At 35.6% G+C, this 6,000-nt stretch overlaps 1 protein-coding gene across 1 annotated transcript in view; it reads right to left on the reverse strand.

The window, feature by feature from the left end:
* LOC130636402 (phosphatidylinositol-glycan-specific phospholipase D-like) overlaps positions 1 to 5,516 on the reverse strand; it is a 40,732-nt gene extending 35,216 nt beyond the window's left edge. The window contains exon 1 of the mRNA XM_057446113.1: positions 5,182 to 5,516. The gene's annotated coding sequence lies outside the window, so the exon portion shown is untranslated. The remainder of the gene's footprint in view (positions 1 to 5,181) is intronic.
* Positions 5,517 to 6,000: the final 484 nt, after the last annotated feature.

The following is a 6,000-nucleotide window of genomic DNA, read 5'->3' on the forward strand; positions in this document are numbered from 1 at the left end:
TTATTCTAGTCTTAGAAGCGCTGTCGATGGAGTTCAGAACAGGTTGCCCATGGGAGTTATTGTATGCAGATGATTTGGTTCTCATAGCAGAGTCGATGGAAGAATTAGTTGAAAAGTTTGAGAAGTGGAAGAAAGGACTAGAAGAAAAAGGGCTGAAGGTAAACACAGCAAAGTCTAAAGTCATGATAAGTAGCATTGCAGCCAAGTGTGACCTTGTAGTTGGAAAGTGGCCTTGTGGAGTTTGCAGGAAAGGGGTTGGTAGTAACTCAATTTTTTGTCAGACTTGCAAGCATTGGGTACATAAGAAGTGCAGTAGTATTAGTGGAAGGTTAAGAGCTGGCATACAGTTTGTATGCAAGCGTTGCAAAGGTGAGATTATAGAGAATGAAGTATTTCCAGCTTTAATGATGTACAACAGTGGCTCGTTAGAGATAGTTAAGAACTTCTGTTACTTAGGTGATATGTTGGGCAGTGAAGGGGGTGTTGGAAGAAGTGTTACTTGCAGGATAGGTTCTGCTTGGAAAAGGTTTAGAGAGTTACTTCCTTTATTGACTAGCAGAGTCCTGTCAATTGAGGTAAAAGGTAGGTTGTATGAGGCCTGTGTAAGAAGTGTTATGTTGTACGGTAGTGAGACATGGGCAGTGAAGCAGGAAGATCTTGACCGTTTAGAAAGGAATGATATGAGAATGGTTAGGTGGATGTGTCATGCCAGTCTGAGAGACAGAAAGAGTTCAGATGAGCTAAGAAGCAGGCTAAGTCTCTGTAGAATTAAAGATGTTATCCAGATAAGAAGATTGAATTGGCTGGGGCACTTGGAAAGAATGGAGGAGGATAATTGGGTAAGAAAGTGTAGAGACTTCATAGTTCCTGGGGCAAAGCCCAGAGGCAGACCGAGAAAGACTTGGCAGGAGGTTATAAGGACAGACTTGATAGAGAAGAAGTTGAGTTTAGATCTAACACAGTCTAGATCAGATTGGAAGAGGGTCGTTAATATACCCCGTCCAACCCAGGCTAGCATGGAAAACGGACGTTAAGCCGAGAATGATGATGATGATGATGAATAACTTACAAATTTTTACCTTAAGTTGCTAAAAACTTTGTGAAAATGATGACAATTGTGTCTAGTTGGCAAAAACGAATTTTAACAAAATCTAAGCCACACATAAAATTCCATAAAAAGTAACTTTGGTACATAAACATCAGTTGAAAAATCATCAAACTAATAGCCAAAACATCAAGTATAGTTACATAACACCAACCACTGCTTTCTTGAAAACTGTAAAAGATATTAGCATGATTCATTGAAAGATACAAGAATTAAAGTAACAAGGGGTGATCTTTTAGTGCGTTACACTTTTAACTCATAAAGTACAACTAATACATTTTTTGTTTTTACTCTACAAGATATTAAACACATGCAGATTATCTGTAAAGAATTTCAAGTTTGTAGGATTTATGCTTTATCAGATATCTATGGTCAAAGGATAAGCTAGGAAAAGCTGACTGATTTTCCTAACTTTTGTGTTAAATTGACAATAACTAAAGATCTATTCTTTTTACACTAATTTTGACTTCACTTATACTGATTCCTTACCTCTAAAACCTATGGGGGTAGAAAATTTCACATCCATAGCACCCTTTAATAATAAACAATTAGCAAATAACATCGCAAGATATATGAAAAATTGTGCGGCACTGCAGATTTTAGACTAAAAAGGGCCTGGTATGGAGTGTCTGTATGGCAGGAACCACAAGGAGTTGGGAGCTAATATTTGGCACAATTTCATTTCTCAATAATCTAACCTAAGAAAACCAACTAGATGGTGGGTGTCAAAGTCCCTATTTTAGAGTTTATTGGGCATGGAATGACTCAGTTTGTAATTTATAGTTCGGTATTAACAAATATTTATAGTGAGAATACATTCTTATGTTTATCTGGAATTATTTCCAATCAAATTAGGAACAAAAATGTAACATATTCAAATTTTTAGGACTTCACAGAGATTTTTATGGATAGTTTGGAGTAAAATCATTAATACCTACTGGTCTGGCCAAATAGGGTTAAAGGAGAACTAACAATTGGTTAGTTTGTTAAGGTTAGATTAAGCAAACAAACAATACAAATAAAGATTTGAAAATAAGCACGAAGGGCAATTACAATATTGATTACACTTTAAGGAGAATAGTCATTAGTCAGTGTACACTACAATAAATTGATTAACATCTCCATTACTCCCTCTATTGTTCCTTTCAAATTAAGTTATTACATCGTTCATTGTTCGTTTTAGCAAGGTTTTTTATATGACCATAATGCTTTCAAGGCTCATGGTATTCGTGGAGGAGCTGTGTATCATACTGTAGGTGGTTGGGGGATAGCACTGCAGGGGGTCAGTTATGACAATAGGTAGGTGTGGTTGCAGGGGGTGACAAAGGATTAGATGAGACGGGACCATGATCCATGCAAATTCAGAATTGGCAGTGATCTAGGAATTCTGTAACGGTGCCTGTTGTGGTTCACTTATTTCCACCAAGTATTTTATCCTGCACGACAACATTTGTGCCAACAATTAAGGTGGACAGCTGTCATGTATAGCCATTGTAGCCTGCAATGGTGATGTGGTTGTGTTTGGCAAAAGCTGCTTCTCAATCTTTTGCAGATGATTCAGTCTTTGTGAAGGCGGTAGTGGGCTGGGTTTGCATGGATGCTATCTCTCAACTGACGTTGAAATAAGATTTTGGCTGGATATAGATTAATGTGACATAAGAGTTTATTGTAGTGAGGAATGGTGCAGGCAGCACGGTCGTTGACTAAGGATACATTAAGAGATAGGTTGTTGTGGACAATCATTTTAGTGGTCTTTACTCCAAGTTCGGGTTGACCATTAGATTGTGGGTATGATACAGAGGAGATACAGTGTTTGACTCCCCCATCCATGCAGAAATTCTTGGAATTTAGTGGCCCATCATCTGAGCTTATTTCTTTGGCTACCTCATACAAGGTAAATGAATATCTGCATATGCTGACCAGTGTAATGTTGGTTGCATTTCCTGTGGAAAGAGAGTACACACAAATCCAACCACTAAAGATCGACTACAGATAAGTATGCATTGACATGAAGTTCGAAGTAGTCCATACATATGTGTTGGTAAGGCCATTCTGGCAAGGGAGTGGGGACTAATGGTTCAGCTGGCTGAGTAGGGACATGTTAAAGGCACTCTGCACAAGTTTGTCTAAAGTTCAACTCTTGTACACTCTCATGCCCTGCTGTAAAATTTCTTCAAAGTTCATTCTATGTACAACAGGACTCAAAAGTTTTGTAAGTCATTACTGCCAAGATGGATAGAAGTATTGCAATTGCTGCGGGTGAATTATATTCAGTTGCAGGTGGTTCCGTTATACAGGTAATGGCAGAAGACAACATATACACATAACACTTGAACATGAAAATGTATAGCCAGGGTGTAACATGGTGGTTTTGTCAATAGCTTAATGGATGGTTTTATCAATAGCTTTTCAAATGTTCCATAGTCAAATCTACTAATACATGTTGATACAAAACAAAGTTTTCAACACTTTTTGGGTGTCAACACCCATTTTAAGTAAAAAAAAGATGCAGAAGCTGCATAAACTATGGTCAGTTGCTAAAAGAATATTTTGAACACAATGAAAACTTAAGACGTTTAGATGGGGCCACTAAGTTTACGTAAAATTTAACTATTTAAGTTCTAGAGTAAACTTTTACATTCTGTTTAAAGTTTCTGACAGCCAAAAAAAAGTTATTTACCATTTTTTCTGGTTTTTACATAGGTCCCATGAAAAAAAGCTAAAAGTTGCCTGAAAATTTGATTTTTCCCTACTTTTGGGTAAAATCCGAAAAATTGGAATCATAATGCAAATTTCCAAAATTTGCAGTATGATTCCTAGATGATATAAAGTTATTTTGTACATTTTTATGATAATGCTAACAAAGGTTATTACATTTTCTTGATTATATGGATTCCATAGAGATTTGTATATGCAGTTTCAAGTAATAGCCAGTATCCAAGGCTCTAGGAAAAACACAGTATCATTCTTGCGGTTGGGTCCGCGTCATAATACTGGTTGAACCAATCACGGGCCTGGACAGTAATCAGACATTTTAACACCATTTGGCTTGTAAATTCTGTTTAATTAAGGTTTTTACTGTGAAAGTTTGACCGTTAAAACTTCACTTTTACCCTCATCGGAGAGCAACGAAGGAGAACATTCCAACTGCAAGAACAACCATGCAGCATAGCAAAAAAAAGTTATTAAATGAAACCCAGCTAAATGTATAAATCAAACTGAATTTTCTGGAATGGAATTGTTGAAGTGAGTGTATACACTGCTGAAGGTGACAAATAAAGTGCTAGAACAAAACTATATTAATATTGAGAAAGGACACAATGTTATTGTTTTTAAATACCAGAGAAAACGACATTGAACGATAGCAAGTATTCATATACAAGTGAAATATTTGTACATGTTCAGGAGATTTAAATAGAACAAACACTGGTTTAAAATCAGAAAGAAAATATGTAATCAAGGTGATTATGCACCTTTGCTAACATCATATATATAGCATTTTAGAATCAAAGGAACTCAAATGCAATTTATAACGTCTGGCCGTGAACCCACTCTAGCTCTCTTCTGTTTTCAAAGTTAAGCTGCCAAAATCCTTTCATAAGTTTTCCTTGATCATGGCAGTCTATTTAGTCAGTGACACAGCAAATTACACTATTGTGCCATATCTTTGTTCAAGCAAAGTTTTGCGTACTTTACTTCACAGGACTATACATGAAAAGTCCTTGGATCCATCCCATCTCTCTGATCATCATAACCTTATTTGCTGTTATCCTGACACTGCTGTTTAACTGATGCACGTAAATGCATGTCTATTGTTCTAAACACAACATTACACCACACAAGAAACTTACTTATAGGCAATTTGTCTTTATGTGATTCTTCTTTTCTTGCCTGTCAGAGAATACAAGCACTATGTGGAACTTCGTAGTTACAGCAAGCTATAGTCAGCTAAGCATTTTTAGCTCTATACTTTCTTGAAAGAAATGTAATTTCCTTCAAAGTACTCCACTTATGTTTATGTACCTCTGGCGTTGTAAAACAACTTGCCCAGGATAGCCTAACAGAAAAGATCTTACCTTTGACTTCCATTTGAAATTTCTGAAGCAAACAAAAAATGAAACGGTTGACAGTGAGATATTCAATCAAGCTAAAACCAGAGATATGTTGATTTTACTTTTACTTACTTCCTAACCTTTTATCGTGTAATCAAAAGTATCTCTTTCCGTGTTTATATACCTCAACAACAAAATAAGTAAATACAAAAAAGAATCTGGCTAAACCTGCGTGTAAAACGTCATGCAACACAATAAGCGTATAAATTGACCTGGAAAAAACTTGAACATGCACACACACACAAGGAGACATTCTATTCTATAATACTTTCTGAGCTGTAGTTAGTTATAACCTGCTCACATTAAACATTTCGACGTACTTTTTTATTGTACACCTCTCTTACATTAAAACTTTCTAGACTATGCGTCGTGGGAACTGTACACGATTTGTTAACACTAAAACTAATTTAGTTTATTACAAAATTAATTAAATTATGTAATTTAATATTTATTTTCAAAGCATCTGACGTAAGCCGTATTAAAGAATACATCCTTTTTTGTAATAATTTTAATATGCTATATCGACAACTCAAGATATTAGATTTACTAATAACGTTGTAATTTGATATATTTTCAAAGTGAATTTCTTATCAATAAAATTTGCTTACCTGCTCACCCTGCGAAAAACTTGGCACATCTAGGTAGAGAGATCTTTACTTACTTATCCAGCCAATTGTTATCTATCATGGTTATCAATAAATAGTGGTTTTTACCTTGCTTTTTCCATTGATTTTGTCTTTAAAATGTTCTTGGTGGTTGTCAAAAATTCAAAAAATTGCTTTT

Source organism: Hydractinia symbiolongicarpus, chromosome 3 (genome assembly GCF_029227915.1).
Source record: "Hydractinia symbiolongicarpus strain clone_291-10 chromosome 3, HSymV2.1, whole genome shotgun sequence".
Taxonomy (NCBI): domain Eukaryota; kingdom Metazoa; phylum Cnidaria; class Hydrozoa; order Anthoathecata; family Hydractiniidae; genus Hydractinia; species Hydractinia symbiolongicarpus.